Below are 21,439 nucleotides of genomic sequence, written 5' to 3' on the forward strand. Positions count from 1 at the left end.
TCAATTTCTTAGTTACCATTTTGTACGCTAGTCCAAACGGCTGGTTTTCTAAATCATCGCAAATAGCGAGAAAACATGCTCTTTTGCTTCTTTGTATGGCTTTTTTAAGGGCTTTCTTCTTCATCTTGAGATCTTGTCTATGAACTTCATTGTCTTCTCTATCACGAGTTCTTACAAAACGTCTTCTAGCACGAAGGCACTCTTTGCGTAGGTCGGCTATTTCAGCGTTCCACCAATGTACTGGGGCTTTGTTGACTCCTCGCTTCCTTTTTTGCATCGATGCATTGCATGCTTGTGTTGCCCGAAGAATGAGCTCTTCTGCCATATTTTCGGGAGTTCCTTGTAGATCTGTACCTTCCATACATATGGTGAATATATCTTTATCAAACGAGCCTCTTTTCCAACCAGATATTTCAGGCGTTCGAACCGATCTTCTTGATGTTGTGGTCTCATTTTGGGTAATGAGTATGGCATTATGATCACTATAGGTGAATATGTCACTGACTTGCCAGTTAAATTGGGTATAATTGTTTGTACTGACAAACGCGATGTCGATTATGGAACTAGCGCCATTTCTGCTGAATGTTGGATTACTACCAGTGTTTAAAAGCTCCACGTCTAGTTGAGCAAACTATTCCAATAGTATTCGACCCCTTTCGTTTGTTCTTGGGCAGCCCCATTCTGTAGCCCAAGCATTAAAGTCGCCTGCTATCAAGATTGGCCTTCTGGATGCAGCATCATTTGCTAGATTGGTAATAATACTTTTGTACACTTCAATATCATATCTCGGGGGTATGTAACTGCTGTAGATTGTTAATCCGGCGACAGTAGCGCGTACAAATCCGGGTTCAGAATTCAAAACATTTTGTGCTGGTCTGTGTATAGACCAGATCGAGGATGTGCCAGACGTATCACATAACCAATTTGGTGAGCTGATGTTCTTGTGTGGCTCGCTAATAATTGCTACATCCACCTCTTGTTCTCGAACTGTCTGTTTTAATAAATCTTGAGCAGCTTCTTGTCGTTCGGGTTTTTACATCTAGCTGCCGTGTGTCCAAAGTCTAGGCATTTATAACACCTTCTTGGTATCAACTTTTCACGTATTCGACAGTCCGCCCATCCAATCCGTACTATTACTTTCCTTGAGAAAGGGTCTATAGAAGCACCCTGCCCTTAAGAAAGGGTCTATAGAAGCACCCTGTCCTTAAGAAAGGGTCTATAGAAGCACCTTGTCCTTGAGAAAGGGTCTATAGAAGCACCCTGTCCTTGAGAAAGGGTCTATAGAAGCACCCTTTCCTACTGAAATGTCTATAGAAGCACCCTTTCTTTCCAAAAGGGTCTATTGAAGCACCCTTTCTTCCAGAAGCACCCTTTCTTTCATAAAGGGCCTATAGAAGCGCTCTTTCTTTCAGAAAGGGTATACAGAAGCACCCTGTCCTTCATAAAGGATTTCCTTACTTGCAGAAAAGGCCTATAGCTTGGTTATAAAGAATCGCTTTAGCTGGCTTATAAAGACTCGTTTTAGTTCGCATGTAGAGACTTGCTTTAGCTCGTATATAAAAGTTGCGTTTCGTTAGGTTTGTCTGGTTTTAGAAATTAATTCCTGTCTTAAACTGATATTTTTCTTCGAGTGCTTCACGATCTTCGTGCCTCTGCTTAACTTCGTTCATTAGCAACTTTAAGCTTTTGCTTGTAAAAAAAGCTTCCACAAATGAGAAGAGAGAAATTAGCATTCCAAGAGAATAGCAACTGCGACTTGCATTGGTTGGCTTGATATCTGGTTGTTGAGGGGTTTTATCTACTTGGTTTTTTAAGCTAGCCATAGCTATGACTTGGTGAATGTCTTAAAGCTAGTGGTAGTCTTCGTTTGTAGTAGCTACGCAGCGAACATCACACTTGAATTCTTTGGTGGCAAAAACACGCATGCGCTTATAAATGTTAGTTGTTGTTTTACACGTCTTATGTTGTTGTTGTTTTTAGAAGAGGTTTTGATTAAGCGTTTTCGGTTGCTTCGTTCGTTCGGTCTGTTGTCGTCGTCGTGGGTTGGATCGCTAAACTAGTCTAGTAAAAGAGCTGCTGCATTTACTGCATTCGATGGTGAACTGCATTGCACAGAACTAACTTGTCAATATAGCGTTGAAGAACGTTTACAAAAATAACGCGCTTGGTACATTTTTTGTTGCGATTGAATATCTCGGAACAAGCTAAAGAAGACAATTTTGTCAGAGGGAATCTACGTTTTATTGGTTTTGGTTTAGTTGCTGAATTTTTTTATTCATTGTGAGTCCGGTTTTTCGACTTTTCGTGTTGTTGTTGTTGCTACTGTGCGGTGGATCGATAAAATACCAATGCACTTTTCCCATTTTTGGTGGAAACTTTTTTTCTACAAAAAACACAACTTGTCCCTAAGTTACAGACAAGCCACCCGTCACATTGGTGCCTTTAAACATAAATTACAAAAAAAGTGAAAGATTTCCAAAATAACGAAGCTTCAAATGCTCCCATAAAACGAAAATAAAGAAGAAAAACAACAGCAATAAAAACAAATATTGATTAATGTATTTCTTGTTTTCGTTTCGTTTTGAAAAATAACATATGAAAAATTGAAACAATTTTAATTACTGTTTTTAAAACTGTGTTTACAAAATTTGGATGTTGTTGAAACCGAGTAGAAAAACATGGCAATGCTATAATTTATGAAAAATAAAATACATTAATTTTTGTGGTTTTGTTAACAATAAATAATTTCTTTAAGAATGACACAGTGTTATCTTTTTTCAAAATAAATTATATTTGTGCCTTAAAACAAGTGTTTAATTTTTGTATTGTATTGCAGTTTTAAACGAACTGAGTGTCAATCTGCGTCATTAAGCGTCACACACATTTGGGATTATACCTATACAAGAAGAGATTTTTACATTTTCAAGCGGATTGTTAAAAAAGGTAGGTTTACAAATTTTGTTTTTTTTTCAAAATATTTTTTAATAATAATAATAATAGTAATAATAATAACAATAATAATAAAAATAATAATAAAAACAATAATAATAAAATAATAAAAACATAAAAAAATGCATTTATGCAAATTTAATTTAATGTGGAGATTACAAGATTGAAAATGTCCTAAAATAATTAGTTGTTGTCCATTGAAAATTGGTCGAATGAATTTTAATCCCGGATCATAAAGATTTTCATGGTTAATCGGTGGTTAAATGACCAAAAATTCTGTGTTTTCCTTTCCCGGATAATGGATGTTTTCGGAAAATCGAGGTTCGACTGTAATATATTTTTTGCGGCTCAAATGGGAAAACGCTTTTGCGCATTCACGGTGAATCGTTACTAATAGTGGTACGCCGGGCTCGATCTTTATACCGACTAAAACCCACCTGCGCTTCGTCCACCTCGGCACCACTGTCGTATTACTTCGAGGTGTCTTCCAGGCCAGTGGCCTTCTTCTCCTTTTTGCTTGCATCCAACCAGAGCTGTATGCTTACTTTAAGCGTTATCTAAGGTCTACCTTTCTTCTTTCTCAGCAACTCTTTGCAGTGCCTTGCGATTGCATTCTAGTGTTCTTGATTTGCGCATTCACGGTGAATCGTCACTCATCGTGGTATGCCGGTCTCGATCTTTATACCGACTAAAACCCCACCTAATCACCTCTGGGAGCAGCGTCCACCTCGGCACCACTTTTGTATTACTTCGATGTGCCTCCCAGGCCAGTGGCCTTTTTCTCCTTTTTGCTTGCATCCAAGCACGGCTGTTTGCTTACCTTTTTCTTTTTCAGCAACTTTTCACAGTACCTTGCGATTGCATTCTAGTGTTCTTGATTTGATCACCTCTGGGAGTTGCGTCCACCTCGGCACAACTTTCGTATTACTTCGATTGCCTCAAAGGCCAGCGGTCTTCTCCTTTTTGCTTGCATCCAAGCACAGGTGTTTGCTTACTTTAAGCGTTATCTAGGTCTACCTTTCCTTTCTCAGCAACTCTTCGCATTACCTTTCGATTACATTCCAGTGTTCTTGATTTGTGCATTCACGGTGAGTCGTCACTCATCGTGGTATGCCGGGCTCGATCTTTATACCGACTAAAACCCCACCTAATCACCTCTGGGAGCTGCGTCCACCTATGCCTTCTTCTCCTTTCTGCTTGCATCCAAGCACAGGTGTTTGCTTACTTTAAGCGTTATCCAGCTCTACCTTTTTCTTTCTCAGCAACTCTTCGCAGTACCTTGCGATTACATTCTAGTGTTCTTGATTTGCGCATTCACGGTGAATCGTCACTCATCGTGGTATGCCGGGCTCGATCTTTATACCGACTAAAACCCCACCTAATCACCTCTGGGAGCAGCGTCCACCTCGGCACCACTTTCGTATTACTTCGATGTGCCTCCCAGGCCAGTGGCCTTCTTCTCCTTTTTGCTTGCATCCAAGCATCGCTGTTTGCTTACCTTTTTCTACCTTTTTCTTTTTCAGCAACTTTTCACAGTACCTTGCGATTGCATTCTAGTGTTCTTGATTTGATCACCTCTGGGAGCTGCGTCCACCTCGGCACCACTTTCGTATTGCTTCGATGTGCCTCCCAGGCAATAGCCTTCTTCTCCTTTTTGCTTGCATGCAAGCAGAGCTGTACGCTTATTTTAAGCGTTATCTAAGGTCTATCTTTCTCCTTTCACAGCAACTCTTCGCATTACCTTGCGATTACATTCTAGTGTTCTTGATTTGCGCATTCACGGTGAATCGTCACTCATCGTGGTATGCCGGGCTGGATCTTTTTAGCGACTAAAGCCCCAACTGATCACCTCTGGAAGCTGCGTCCACCTCGGCACCACATTCGTATTACTTCGAAGTGCAACCCAGGCCAGTGACCTACTTCTCCTTTATGCTTGCATCCAAGCACCACTGTTTGCTTACTTTAAGCGTTAGGTCTACCTTTTTTTCTCAGCAACTCTTCGCAGTACCTTGCGATTGCATTCTAGAGTTCTTGATCTGCTAACATTTTCTCCACAATATTTTCGGCCGAAATATCGCCAATTACTTGTGCTGCTAGTATTTCTTCTTCCTCTTATAGGCAAAATGAGGAAATGCACTTTCCACCGTTTAAACAAATACTTCCGGAAATATCCATGACCGGAGAGCATCTTTGTTTCAATATCCGTGTCTTCTATTCACCCATCTTCGCAGACCATCTGCCATAGGTTTTCCAATCCAAGCGCCTCTAACACTTTGCATATGTCTCTTCTCGCGTTTGTTCTGCGCTCGCATACGCGTTTTGGAAGAGTTTTGCCTCAAACGGTTTCCACCGTTCTTCAACTATTTATTCGATGGGTAATCATACCCGCTATAATTTGAACTGCTGGTCCTGATACCGTGCGATATGCAGAGGCAACTCGCAATGCCGCTGTTCTTTGTAGTGCTAGTAATTTGTTGGTTATTTTGTGCAATTGACCTACTCCGTTCCCAGATTTCGCATCCATAGAAGAGGATATTGTTACACGCCTCCATTAGTTGTTTCCTTTTATTGGGGAGAGGTCCTCCTACTTTTACCATCAATTTGTTGAGTTGGGCTGTGATATGCGTAGCTTTTTCCGTTGCATATTTCACTTGCGGCGAGAAAGACATTTTATTGTCTAGTCGTATTCCCATGTATGTGAGAACTTCCTGGGTGTGAATGACTATGTCATTTACATTCATGTCGACTACTGCCGGGATATGCCTCCTTGACAAAAGTACCAGCTTGGTTTTGTGCATGGCCAGCTCCAATCTGTGTGATTCTAGCCACGCTCGTTGTGCTTCCTCTGTACTTCTGGCCTGAATAACTGCGGCTATATCATCTAGGGAAAGCAGAATAGGAATATGTTCTTGGACATGTCTATTTTGAGAATCTCATCATAGCTGATGTTCCAAATATCAGGGCCTAGGATGATACCTTGTGTGGCGCCCGATGTTATTTGTACATTCAGTGTACCCTCGCTGGTTTAGAACATTAGTACTCTTTCGCTTAATTAGCTCCTGATTATCTTCATGAGGTATGTAGGGACATCAAAATGTGTATAACGTCTCTCCATCTTAGACTGTTGAATGCGTTTTTAACTTCAAGAGTGTCTAATAAAAGCACAGGCCTACTATAGTTGTTTCGCTGTTGGGTGGCGGAGAACACAGCAAACCACTTCCTTTATTTGGTATTCGACAAGAACGTTTATAGCGATCGTTTGATGTCCAGGAACATTCCCTACTCGAATATCAGAAGATTGGGTTGCCTAAACCGGTAATCATTGGATCTGTCAACATGTTGTCGCAAAACATGACCTAAGACCAATGATCACCGACCAACCATTTGACTTTCGTTATCAACAATTCTTCGTTTTTTAAATAACTGTTACAGAACCTGAATGAATCTACAAATTTTTAAATCGATAACATTTTTCCTTTGAGATATCGAAAAAATAGTAAAAATTAGTATATCCTTGCAGTTCTGGAACAGACAAATAATTTGTTAGTCCTCGATACATAAGTTTTTGAATTATAAAGGAAATTCTTACCTAACCTCTGCTAGAGGAGGCATAAACCACGAAGTTAGCACTGCTCAATCTACCAACCGGAAGTAGGATTCTCGAATTCCATTCGGCGCGGCTACCGTCTTCGCAAAAAAGCCGTGAGTACATTCCAGTCTAGATTTTATATGACGGAGGTCCGGGTTTCTCCGCTGCTTGTCAGTTACAGATTGCAGACCCTTTTCTATTTTTTACGGTAATGTCAGTGAATAATGACTCAGCAAGCAAGAAATATCCATTGAGTTTTGGCCTTTAAGTCTTTGGTACATAATAAGCCTCGCTGGCTAACTTTCTTGCTCCGTTTCATTTCTGATAAAAGATTTAAACATGAAATGGCTTTTTGAATTAGAATCTGGCTTGGCCTTCTTTATTCTTTTATCAGATATGAAGCGGAGCAAGAAAGCCAACCGGCGAGCCTTCTTATGTACAGTCTGTCGCAAAAGTTAGTATACACCGTTGAAACCAAAATGTATTAGGGATAAAAAGCACAATAACTTATTGAAAACAACAGACAATTGGTTTTATTTGATAGACAAGAAGGTTGTCTTCCGTAATAAAAATTAAAAGTGCTCAATATTTGCATACATTAGCAAATGTACGGTTCGAATCCCAAAAAGACCAAAATTTATGTCGCAAAAGTTAGTATACAACGTAGAATCCTCGTGGAACTGTGTAAACAGTTCTTGATATTTTTGAACAAAATGAAACTAAATCTGTACTTAAGATCATAAAGAGTATATTAATTGGTTTTAAAGGCAGTTATAGTACTTATAGTGACAAGTCCAACGTACACTGGATAGTAAAATCCACAAAAATCGGTCATCTACAAATATAACAACTGTAGCGACAAAATTCCGAGTGTTATGTCCTGTTTATGAATTCTAAAGCCATGAAATGCTCAGAAAAGGTCTAAAGTTTCAATATATGGTGATCTTAATCGAGTTTCCACTTGTCCTGTTTGAAAAAACAGGAATTTCTTGAAAGAAACCCATACTTTTGAGGCCATTGTCCTTTTGAAACATGTAATAATCCTTAATCCTTACACATAAGGACTTTTCTTTTGAGTTAATTTTCTCACAAATGTTGTTTCTTTTCATATTCCCACCAAAAATAAATAGTAGGAGAATCTCAAGTTCTGGTGTAAGCCCTACAGTGATACTCCACCACCACAGAAGGATATGAAAGCTAATTTAAAATGTTAATACAGAGCTTTCTCTGCTGTCATAACGCATGGATTGTGCAAAAACGTTCTGAAAAGCTGTGTTCGCTTCACTTAGTACCAAAATACAACTAACTGGATCAGTTAGAAGTAGTTCATTAGACATTAGTAGTACATTAGACGCTAAGGACACGAGAAGAATGTCCGGTACTGCTACAAGGCCGGTAGGACAGTATAACTGTAGGGCTTACAACGGACCTTGAGGTTCTCCTACTATTTACTTTTGGTGGAAATATGAAAAGGGGCAACATTTGTGAGAAAATTAACTTAAAAGAAAAGTCCTTATGTGTAAGGATTAAGGATTACTACATGTTTCAAAAGGACAATGGCCTCAAAATTATGGGTTTCCTTCAAGAAATTCCTGTTTTTTTTCAAACAGGACAAGTGGAAACTCGATTAAGATCACCATACATTTCTGAGCATTTCATGGCTTTAGAATTCATAAACAGGACATAACACTCGGAATTTTGTCGCTACAGTTGTTGTATTTGTAGATGACCAATTTTTGTGGATTTTACGATCCAGTGTACGTTGGACTTGTCACTATAAGTACTATTACTGCCTTTAAAACCAATTAATATACTCTTTATGATCTTAAGTACAGATTAAGTTTTATTTTGTTCAAAAATATCAAGAACTGTTTACACAGTTCCACGAGGATTCTACGTTGTATACTAACTTTTGCGACATAAATTTTGGTCTTTTTGGGATTCGAACCGTACATTTGCTAATGTATGCAAATATTGCGCACTTTTAATTGTTATTACGGAAGACAACCTTCTTGTCTATCAAATAAAACCAATTGTCTGTTGTTTTCAATAAGTTATTGTGCTTTTTATCCCTAATACATTTTGGTTTCAACGGTGTATACTAACTTTTGCGACAGACTGTACCTGGGCCTTAAGGCCTGCGTACATAAGCTGCCTTGCCTGCTTACCTTGCTTACTTCTTTTATTCTTTTATCAGAAGTAAGCAAGGTAAGCAGGCAAGGCAGCTTATGTACGCAGGCCTTTAGCCTTTAATTTTTTACCAGAAATAGTTTGAGGCCTCTGTACATAAATGGCTGGCTTTGTTGCTTACGTTATTTCTACTAGAAGACTAAATCACTCTCACTCTCGAATCACTCTCTCTCACCCTCTTAAAAATTGCTTCCAGTTTTGCCACTTTTCGGGGTTAAGGAACGCTTTGCAGGTTAAAAATGGAAACAAATGGTAAAAATGGTAACCTCAGGTACGTAAAGGAACACAGCTTTGATGTAACACATTCTTATACTATATTTACATTTACGAAATCCACTCGATTTCATCTGTCAATTCCTTTGTGTATACGTCAAATGAAAACTCATCTGAAATCGATTGGATTTGACGTTTGAGCAATGGAATTGACAGTTGAAATCGAGTGGATTTCGTAAATGTAAACATAGTATTATTCCAATTATTCCACCATGGTAGAAACACAAGCTTTGTTCCTTTACTTTTTTAATGGTAAGAGTGTTAAAAGAGAAAAGTGTCAAAATTGTTCAAAATTGCTCTCTCATGAAGATTTTTACCAGAAAAGTAAAGGACCGGATAAATGGTAGATCTGGCAGCAATGTCAAAAAGAAACATAAAAAAATCAATTTTCGTCTTTTATTTCACAGTTTTTAATTTAGTTTTGTCAGTGTTCGACTTTTTCTTCTGTTTTTCGTCCATTTTCTTTATCATTGTGAAATAATCGTCAAACAATAGTCGAAAAATCTGTTCTGCCATTTTTTACCTGCAGAAATTTTGCTGGTAGCCTGTGGTAGAAGAGAAAGCCATTTTCGTTCTCTCTCCACTCTCACTCTCTTAAAAATTGCTTCCAGTTTTGCCACTTTTCGGGGTTAAGGAACGCTTTGCAGGTTAAAAATGGAAACAAATGGTAAAAATGGTAACCTCAGGTACGTAAAGGAACACAGCTTTGATGTAACACATTCTTATACTATGTTTACATTTACGAAATCCACTCGATTTCATCTGTCAATTCCTTTGTGAATACGTCAAATGAAAACTCATCTGAAATCGATTGGATTTGACGTTTGAGCAATGGAATTGACAGTTGAAATCGAGTGGATTTCGTAAATGTAAACATAGTATTATTCCAATTATTCCACCATGGTAGAAACACAATCAGCCTTGTGCTCCAGTAAAAGAATAAATAAAAAAGGAACCTAATTCAAATTCGTATTGGCCGTTATTTATTTTTTACCCGATATTAAGCCGCGCAAGCAAGAAAAATCCATTGTGTTGCTACCCTTAAGCTGAAAACACATCCAACGTTTGAGTAAAGTTTTGAGACATTTCTGGTAAAAGAATAAAGAAAAACTGAAACTTGGCAGCACTTTGTCTTTTATTCATCTACCAGAAATGACACAAAACTTTACTAAAACGTTGGGTGTGTTTTCAGCTTTATTCCTTTGTCAGAAATGGCTTAAGCCCTAAACACATCCAACGTTTCAGCAATGTTGGACGTCGTTTCTGACAGAAGAATAAAAAAGCAGGGTCACAATAGATTGAATTTTTCTTTATTCTTCTATCAGAAATTATCTCCATCTTTACTCAAACGTTGGATATGTTTAGGGCTTCAAGCGAGAATGCCATCTCTCTTAAGCCGAGCACACAATCAACGTTTGTTTAAAGTGTTGCCTCATTTCTGGTATCCACCATATTGTGATTAGGATGACTCTCACGGCAACATCCGAGTTTTTGTAATGGAAGTTTGAGGTCGGAATTCTGCTACCATCTACCGTGACATTCTACTCTGAACTTACCTCTTCCGTCCGATTGATGAAAGTGCGTCGTTCAGAGGTGATGAAATCGGGCGGTATTCTGATGAAGACAATTGTGGGGAGATGGTCTGATCCAAGGGAAATAGCGGGTTGCCAGGTGACGTCATTTGTCAAACAAGGTGGCAGAGCTCTGCCTGATTGCCTTGCTTTGCTGCTTCATTTTTGACATAATAAAAATAAAAGAATAGAGAAGGCCGAGGAAATTTCGAACTGGGTTGCCCTTTTCTTTTTTATTCTTTTATCAGAAGCAAGCAAGGCAGCTTATGTACGCAGGCCTTTAATGTTGGATCTATGATCTTGAAGCCGTAAACACATCTAACGCTTCAGTAAAGTTGGGCGTCATTTCTGAAAAAAGATTTAACACAAATTCGATCTATGTTGCCCTTGCTCTTTTATTTTTTATCAGAAATGACGCCCAACTTTACTAAAACGTTGGATGTGTTTTCGGCTGGAGATTTACAAAATCTAGTGGATTTCAATTGTCAATTCCATTGAATAGAGGTCAAATAAAACACACGTCAATTAAATTTAAGGTAGTCATGACATAGCCCATAACCATAGAAAACCAAAATCCATTTGGTTCTTAAGCTGAAAACACATACAACCACAGTTTATACAGTTGGCCATTCAGCCCAAACTAGTTAGCCCTGACTATTAAGTTTGCTGTCAAATACATAAAATTCAAAGGAAATCAAATCACAATAATGAACAATCTATTATGTTTGTTGTCAAATGTTGTTAACAGAACTCTGAATGGCCAACTGTATAAACTGTGCATACAACGTTTGGGTAAAGTTTTGTGTCGTTTTGGCCGTGTTTACACTGTTGGGCATGATGCCGAAAAATTCAAATTCATTTGAAATATATACCGGCAAACACATCAACGCCGGAATTTGGTGTCGGCGTCGCCCTGTTGTTGTTGTTTTTTTGTCAACGCAAAACTTTACTCAAACGTTGTATGTGTTTTCAGCTTTATGGTTATGACTATGACATTACGTTATGTCACTACTAATCGAATACATTGATTTCCATAGGTTTCGTTCAATCAGCTGATTGATATGGCCTTATTGCGTTATGGTTATGTCATAACTAATTCTACCATTATGGGTACTTTACACGATATGTTTTTTACATATGAGTTGTCACTTTGCATATACATTTTGTATGGGAGAAGTGACAACTCATATGCAAACAACATATCGTGTGAAGTACCCATTAGGGATAATGCACTTATCGCCATTTAAGGGGACACTCTAAAGCTGCAAACACATACAACGTTTGGGTAAAGTTTTGTGTCGTTTTGGCCGTTTTTACACTGTTGGGCATGATGCCGAAAAATTCAAATTCATTTGAAATATATGCCGATAAACAGGTAACCGCTGGACTTTGGTATCGTCGTCGCCCTGTTGTTTTTTCTCGACGTCCAACGCAAAACTTTAATCAAACGTTGTATCTGTTTTCAGCTTAAGCTCGCCTTTAGAGGACCGAGCGTGACTTAAAGGTAGTTCACACTTGAAGATTTACTGTATTATATAGCCAGATTACTAAAGCGTTTTCGATCAAATATGTGCAAAATTTGACGATAAAGTCACGAAAGCATCAATGCTAATTAATGTGTTTTCTCTCCTTCGCCTCCTCCTTTTCTTTATGACATATTTTAACTTCATGGACCTCGATTTTCAAGCGTTTATATTAACGCTCACCTATTTCACTTTCCTTATTAGTCTCATTTCCATTTTTAGCATTATAAATAATTCATTTTTGTGATTTTAGTCACCACATCAGGGTTAGACATTTGCTTAATAAAGTTTTTTAATAAAAATATGTTAGTTTAAATAAATTATATGTATGCCTCTGATGGCAGCTAGCCATTAATCAATACAACCCACCCGTTGCTCAATCATAATTAGCATGGTTATTATTAATATTATAGAGACTTCTTTCTGATAAAAAAACTGTGCCACATTTTTGGATGTTAATCAACCAAAAAACGGTTCTCACAATTTTCAGAGCAATTCTAATAGAAACATCACGAGAAATTGAGCGAAAAAAATTCTCAATTAAAATAATTTTAGTTGTTTCCTGATATTTCCAATTACACTTGTTTTTCTCTTTCTCTAAAAAACAAAACAAATTATTAAAATATTTCTTAAGGCCTCTGGTGGTAAATCAAGATGTGAATGGCGTATGAACATGAAGAAAAAATTGTAATTTAATGGTGTTGTTCGCGATGTATTCAGCCAGCCAGCCATGTAGTTAAAGTAAATCCAGTTTCCACCTGTTGTTGGCAAATTTTTGCAATATTTTACTGTTAAAATAATCAAAAAACAAACTAAAAAAATAAAACGCAAAACCAGTTAAAAGTCGCAGCAACAACACGGCTGCAAAAATTATCGCTTGCCATAAAAACCTGTCGTCCAATACTTCTCTACTCGCTGGATTGCACACAAATCTTTAAGAAATCTCTTGAATCTTTTGAAGCTGCCATCATCCATGGAGACACTTTGCTATTTGCTGGAGGTTTGTTGTTTAATTCTATGCATAAAATTGTACATACCTGTGGCATACAGCATGCAAATCGACAGCTATTTGCATTCACACTTTAGTTGTAAAATAAACTTTGTGTTTATATTGCCGTCAAGTCACAACGTCAAGTCATACATTAATTAAAATTTCTTAAAGCCTCTGTTTAAACAAAAACAAAACACATCATGCTGGGATGGATATAATTATGCAGATATGAAGAATTTTTTTAATAAATAGCAGTTATTTATTGATTTTGTCATGCAGTATTAATTTTACTATAAACACATTAATACCTCGAATAAGGTTGCCGATAACAAGTTTTTTCCATGTAAATAGTTGTCGATAACTACTTTGTCCATGGAAATAGTCGTCGATAACAACAATTTCCATGGAAATAATTGTCGATAACAACCTTTTCCATGGAAATAATTGTCGATAGCACCTTTTTGCATATATATAGTTATCGATAAGAACATTTTGTACAGAAAAAATCATCGATAACAACTTTTTTCATGAAAATAGTTCTCGATAACAACTTTTTCTATGGAAACAATTGTCGATAATAACTTTTTCCATGGAAATAGTTGTCGATAAACATTTTTCGGCTGAAATAGTTGTCGATAACAACTTTTTCCATAAAAATTGTTGTCGATAAAAACTTTTTCCATGAAAATAGTTGTCGGTAAAAAAATTTTTTCATAAAAATAGTTGTCGATATTTTTTTTTTTCATGAAAATAGTTGTCGGTGACAACATTTTCCATGGAAACATTTTCGATAACAACTTTTTCCATGGAAATAGATATCGTTAACAACTTTTACCATGGAAATAATTGTCGATAATTTTTTCATGAAAATAGTTGTCGGTAACAAATTTTTTTTCATGAAAATAGTTGTCGATAAAATATTTTTTAATGGAAATAGTTGTCGATGACAATATTTTCTATGGAAACATTTTTCGATAACAACTTTTCCCATGGAAATAGATATCGATAACAACATTTACCATGGAAATAGTTGCGATAAAAATTGATTCCATGAAAATAGTTGTCGATAACAACTTATGCATTGATAATAGTTGCCGATAACAAATTTTTCCATGGAAATACCTGTCTACAACAACATTTCCCTGGAATTATATGTCGATAACAACATTTTAAATGAATTTTTTTTTCGATAAAAACGATTTCTACAGAAACAGTTGACAATAACAACTTGTTCTATAGAAATAGTGGTCGATAACACATTTTTTCTATTGAAATATTTGTCGATAACAACATTTACCATGGAAATAGTTGCGATAAAAATTGTTTCCATGAAAATAGTTGTCGATAACAACTTATGCATTGATAATAGTTGCCGATAACAACTTTTTCCATGGAAATACCTGTCTACAACAACATTTCCCTGGAATTATATGTCGATAACAACATTTTAAATGATTTTTTTTTCGATAAAAATGTTTTCTACAGAAACAGTTGACAATAACAACTTGTTCTATAGAAATAGTGGTCGATAACACATTTTTTCTATTGAAATATTTGTCGATAACAACATTTACCATGGAAATAGTTGAGATAAAAATTGTTTCCATGGAAATAGTTGTCGATAACAACTTTTTCCATGAAAATAGTTGTCGATAACAACTTTTTCTATGGAAATAGTTTGTCGATAACGCCTTTTTCATGGAAATTGTAGTCGATAACAACCTTTTCCAGTAGAAATAGTTGTCGACAACAACATTTACCATGGAAATAGTTGCGATAAAAATTGATTCCATGAAAATAGTTGTCGATAACAACTTATGCATTGATAATAGTTGCCGATAACAACTTTTTCCACGGAAATACCTGTCTACAACAACATTTCCCTGGAATTATATGTCGATAACAACATTTTAAATGAATTTTTTTTTCGATAAAAACGTTTTCTACAGAAACAGTTGACAATAACAACTTGTTCTATAGAAATAGTGGTCGATAACACATTTTTTCTATTGAAATATTTGTCGATAACAACATTTACCATGGAAATAGTTGCGATAAAAATTGTTTCCATGAAAATAGTTGTCGATAACAACTTATGCATTGATAATAGTTGCCGATAACAACTTTTTCCATGGAAATACCTGTCTACAACAACATTTCCCTGGAATTATATGTCGATAACAACATTTTAAATGATTTTTTTTTTTTCGATAAAAATGTTTTCTACAGGAACAGTTGACAATAACAACTTGTTCTATAGAAATAGTGGTCGATAACACATTTTTTCTATTGAAATATTTGTCGATAACAACATTTACCATGGAAATAGTTGAGATAAAAATTGTTTCCATGGAAATAGTTGTCGATAACAACTTTTTCCATGAAAATAGTTGTCGATAACAACTTTTTCTATGGAAATAGTTTGTCGATAACGCCTTTTTCATGGAAATTGTAGTCGATAACAACCTTTTCCAGTAGAAATAGTTGTCGACAACAACATTTACCATGGAAATAGTTGCGATAAAAATTGATTCCATGATAATAGTTGCCGATAACAACTTTTTCCACGGAAATACCTGTCTACAACAACATTTCCCTGGAATTATATGTCGATAACAACATTTTAAATGAATTTTTTTTTTCGATAAAAACGTTTTCTACAGAAACAGTTGACAATAACAACTTGTTCTATAGAAATAGTGGTCGATAACACATTTTTTCTATTGAAATATTTGTCGATAACAACATTTACCATGGAAATAGTTGCGATAACAACTTTTTCTATGGAAATAGTTTCTCGATAACGCCTTTTTCATGGAAATTGTAGTCGATAACAACCTTTTCCAGTAGAAATAGTTGTCGACAATAACTTTGTATTTCTATTGCATTGATAACAACTTTTGTAATATAAATAGCTGTCGATAACAGCTTATTATTTAGAAATAGTTGTCGATAACAAACTTTTCTACTCAAAATAGTTTGTCGATAACAACTTTTTCTATAGAAATAGTTGCCGATAACAAATTTTCCATATAAATAGTTGTCGATAACAACTTTTGTATTTCTGTTACATTGATAACAACTTTTGTAATATAAATAGTTGTCGATAACAGCCTTTTCTTTAGAAATGGTTGTCGATAACAAACTTTTGTATTTCTTTTACATTGATAACAATCTTTTTTATAGAAAAGTTGTCGATAACAACTTTTTCTATAGAAATAGTTGTCGATAACAACTTTTTCTATTGAAATAGTTGTCGATAACAACTTTTTCTATAGAAATAGTTGTCGATAACAATATTTTCTATAGAAATAGTTGTCGATAACAACTTTTTCTGTAGAAATAGTTGTCGATAACAACTTTTTCTGTAGAAATAGTTGTCGATAACAACTTTTTCTATCGAAATAGTTGTCGATAACATATTTTTCTTTAGAAATAGTTGTCGATAACAACTTTTTCTATAGAAATAGTTGTCGATAACAACTTTTTCTATAGAAATAGTTGTCGATAACAACTTTTTCTATAGAAATAGTTGTCGATAACAACTTTTTCTATAGAAATAGTTGTCGATAACAACTTTTTCTATAGAAATAGTTGTCGATAGCAACTTTTTCTATAGAAATAGTTGTCGATAACAACTTTTTCTATAGAAATAGTTGTCGATAACAACTTTTTCTATAGAAATAGTTGTCGATAACAACTTTTTCTACAGAAATAGTTGTCGATAACAACTTTTTCTATAGAAATAGTTGTCGATAACAATTTGTGGATAGAAACATTGGTCGATAACAACGCTTTGCATGGAAATAGTTGCCGATAACAACATTTTTCTTGGAATTAATTGTCGATAGCAGTAGTTTGCATGGAAATAGTTGTCGATAACAAGTTTTTCCATGAAAATAGTTGGTGATAACAGCTTTTTCGTTGGAATTAGTTGTCGATAACAACTTTTTTCATGGAAATTGTTACCGATAACAACTTTTTTCCATATTTTATAACATAACACAAACCCCATTTAAATCTAGGTTAAGTATTCTTCCTTTTCTCCCTCTCTAACTGCCAAAAACAGGAATATCTCCCAAAGTTCTTGATCCCAATTAAAACTTTTATAACCTAACATCGTACACTCAAGTATGCTGGTCCTACTCTTGTCGTCGCTGCCAATAAATTCAAAACGTAAATATTTGTTTTTGAGGTGTGTTCGTACCATCAAACGACCATCCGTTGTTATTTATGTTGACAACAATACACAAACACATACAAAACTTTAACAAATCTAGCTTTTGTTTTTGCAAAAAAAAAAAAATTATTTCGGTTACCTTTTTAAAGTCTTTGGCACATAATTTTAGACAAGAATGTTCATTATCTTCAAGAAGAAAAAAAATTTAACGTTAATATTTTTTTCTCATTCTCTACAGCAACACAAAAATTTATTACGAAAATATTTTAAACTTTGTGAATGAATGGAGGTTTAAATAGCTATTTATCATACAAAAACCATTTACCTTTAAGCTAAGCTAATGTATAGCTTAGCTGAACGGTTTAAAAGTAGAGATGATGATGTTCATGATGACAACACACCCTCAGGTTTTATATCTACGATATGAATTGACAGTCTAAATAAACATTCGTTTTTTTTTTTTTGTAATTTATAGTAATAAGTCGGTTAATTGTTATTAAGAACATTGGGCGACTTATAAAAACTAAAGATTTTAGAATAAACATTTGGTCTTGTTCAGAAATGCAAGAATCTACAAACTCTTAATATCTTTTCCGATAAAATAAAGGAAAACTTGTTATCGTAGTAAAAATGTGTAGATTCTTGCTGGTTCTGGTATAATATAGTACAGCAGGCAAACTATCGATATTACCAACATTAGATATTTTCCATATTTCATTTCAAAAAATCGACAGTTATCGATATTATCATTAATTTGTGATTAATTTGGAAATAAAAATGGCGGAAATGTCTATGCTTTTGTTGACATTTGGTCTGTTCCAGTACTGCAAGGATCTACTAATTTTTACTATTTGTTCGATAACATAAAGGAAAAAACGTTAACGTAGTAAAAAATAGTAGCTTTTTGCATGTTCTGGAACAGAGCAATTATGTGCAAGTACTTCACAGAAATATAAAGTGAAAAACAATTGCTTTTATTTAATAAAACTACACAAAAATGCCATTTACTTTTCCGAAAAGTTTATACGTGTGACTACGGACTTACTTTCTCATATTCACAAAACCGAAAAGCACCGTAAAATAATAATCGATACTATCGATAGTGCAATCGATTTTTTGCCAGCCTTACATAAAAGGTCCATAGCACCCTTTTCCGTTATCGATAGCAACTTTTTTCATGAAAACAGCTGTCGATAACAACTTTTTCAATGGAAACAGTGGTCGATAACAACTTTTGCTATGGAAATAGAGGCCGATAACAACTTCTTCCGTAGAAATAGTTGTCGATAACAACTTTTTCCAAGGATATAGTTATCGATAACAACTTTTTCCATGCAAATTGTTGTCGATATCAACTTTTTCTATGGAAATTGTTGTCGATAACAATTTTTCCATCGAAATTGTTGTCGATAACAACTTTTTCTATGGAAATTGTTGTCGATAACAACTTTTTCTGTGGAAATTGTTGTCGATAACAACTTTTTCCATGGAAATAGTTGTCGATAACAACTGTTACCATGGAAATAGTTGTCGATACAAATTTTTTTTCATGGAAGTAGTTGTCGATAATATTTGTTCCATGGAAATAGTTGTCGATAACAAATTATTCGATGGAAATAGTTGTCGATATCAAAATTTTCCATGGAAATAGTAGTCGATAACAACCTTTTCCATGGAAATAGTAATCCATAACAGCTTTTTCCATAGAAAAATTTGTCGATAACAACTTCTTCCATGGAAATAGTAGTCGACAACAAACTTTTCCATGGAAATAGTTGTCCATAACAGCTTTTTCCATAGAAAAAATTGTCGATAACAACTTCTTCCATGGAAATAGTTACCGATAACAACTTTTTAATGAAAAATTGTCGTCGATAACAACATTTTTACGGAAATAACTTTCGATAACAGCATTTCCTACGCAACCAGTTGGCGATAAAAACTTTTTCCATGGAAATATTTTTCGATAACAACTTACTCGACGAAACAACTTTCTCCATAAAAATAATATTTTTTTTTTTATGAAAATAGTTATCGATAACAACTTTTCCTGGAAATAGTTATCGATAACACCTATTTCCCTTGAAATTGTTTCCGTTAACAACTTTTTACATGGAAATAGTTGTCGTTAACAACTTTTCAATAGAAATAGCTGTCGATAACAATGTAAAATACTCTTGCCACCACTGCTGTGACTGAATTCAAATTATGCCCCGCCCACCACCTGCATTGTTATTGTCATATGTCATCTCAAGTTAGTTGTCTCAAATATTTTTATTGTTCTTCTTCTCTTGTGCCACTTATGAGTCAAAATTGGTAATTTGCAATGCTAAGCAAAAACAGCAACAACAACGACAACTACAAAGACTGCATTTAATAAATATTTCCACTTGTGAATTTAGAATTGTAATCTCAAAGTCAAATCAGACTTTTAAAATTAAGCAGCAATTGCAAAAATTTTGAAAAGTGATCTCAGGCACTCGCTGTTGCTGCTGTCGCTGCCGTTTGTTGTGTGTTATGTTATGGCGGCGGTGTCAGTTATGACTTCATTCAAGCTAAAGGAAATGAATTAAGCCAAACTAGAAAAAATTCTCTGTGCCGTGCCATGCGAATTTGACTGGCTGTGTCTTGCTTTTCGGAACTATAAAACAATAAGCAATTTTAATTTCACATAATTATTTTAAATGATTTCGAAAAGCAGCAAGTCGACTAACAAAATGTTTAATTGCTACATTTGGATTATGAATGGAAATGATTTATTTATAACAAAAACAAAACTAAATAAATTCCAAAGATAATATCAAAGAATTAATTAATGAATGAATGATTAAATTGTGGATTTCTATTTTTGCAAAAAGGAAGTCTTAACTGCGTAGATCATTTTTGGCAAAATTGTCTCTTTACTTAAATTTTAAATTTAATAATTGACTTAATATTCAATACAGGTATTGAAAGCTTTTTAATAAAAACAACTTGATTACCTCACTTTGCTTTTAAATCCAGACAAATCAGAATCAATTTCTCCAATTTCTAAATCTTCCATATTTCTAACACAAAAACCTACTGGCAAATAACCTGTCTGTCCCGCCTGCTTGCTGCCTGCAATTACCCACATATTCATTGAATTTCTTTTCTTAACAAAGTGTTTGTAAATAGAAAAAAAAACGAAACAAAAATAATAATGAAAAAATAACAAATTCAAAACAAAACATAAACAAATGAAAGCGTGAAAGTTACTCTTGAGCTTCAATGCAAGATGAAATTATTTTCCAAAAAACGTGATGATTGCACATCATTGTTATGGCCATTAACGCCAACCAGCCAGCGGTAAACAAGTGCATTCAAACAAACGCCATCGAGATACCACAACATCGCTCAACCATCCATCCATCTTCTATCCATTTATTTAACTATTGAGGCTATTTACTGTTGCTGCTGCTGTTGGAGAGGTAAGAATAAAACTCCCAAAGCATAATTGGAAATAATCTTCAACAAAGATGCACATTTTCAGTAGGGTCGAGTAGTTTGGAGAGATGGAAGTTATAAAGACATTTTCCTTAAAAAATATACTGAAAAATGCTCTGTTCCAGAACCTGCAAGAAGCTACTATTTTTTACTACGATAACATTTTTTCCTTTATGTTATCGAAAAAAGTAGTAAAAATTAGTAGATTCTTGCAGTACTGGAACAGACCAAAAATGTCGACAAAAATTTTTTTCATGGAAATATGTGTCGATAACAACTTTTCCCATGAAAATAGTTGTCGATAACAACTTTTTCTCATGAAAATTGTTTTCGATAACAACTTTTTCTATGGAAAAAGTTGCCCATAACAACTTTTTCAATGGAAAAAGTTGTCGATAACAACTTTTTCGATGCAAATAGTTGTCGATAACAATTTCATCCCTGAAAATATTTGTCGATAACAATATTTTCGATGGAAATAGCAGTCGATTACAACATTTTCCATGGACATATTTGTCGATTATAACTATTTCCATGGAAATAAATGTCGATAATAACTTTTTCCATGGAAATAGTTGTCGATAACAACATTTTGCATAAAAATAGTTGTCGATAACAACAGTTTGCGTGGAAATAGTTGTCGATAACAACTTTTTGCATGGAAATAGTTGTCGTTAACAACATTTTTCGTGGAAATAGTTGTCGATA

The 21,439-nt window shown here is 34.8% G+C and overlaps 1 protein-coding gene across 4 annotated transcripts in view; it reads left to right on the plus strand.

Annotated features, from left to right (window-relative positions):
- Nucleotides 1–1,758: 1,758 nt before the first annotated feature.
- Nucleotides 1,759–21,439, plus strand: part of LOC141396900 (D-beta-hydroxybutyrate dehydrogenase, mitochondrial) — a 90,729-nt gene continuing 71,048 nt past the window's right edge. The window contains exons 1-2 of one of the 4 annotated variants that reach the window (XM_073972621.1): nt 1,759–1,937; nt 2,837–2,943. The gene's annotated coding sequence lies outside the window, so the exon portion shown is untranslated. Of the gene's footprint in view, nt 2,281–2,836; nt 2,944–21,439 lie in introns of all 4 variants that reach the window. The other 3 variants (XM_073972620.1, XR_012411262.1, XR_012411261.1) reach the window with 3 other exon arrangements.

Source organism: Musca autumnalis, unplaced genomic scaffold, assembly GCF_047663935.1.
Source record: "Musca autumnalis isolate F117 unplaced genomic scaffold, ASM4766393v1 scaffold_3, whole genome shotgun sequence".
Lineage (NCBI taxonomy): Eukaryota > Metazoa > Arthropoda > Insecta > Diptera > Muscidae > Musca > Musca autumnalis.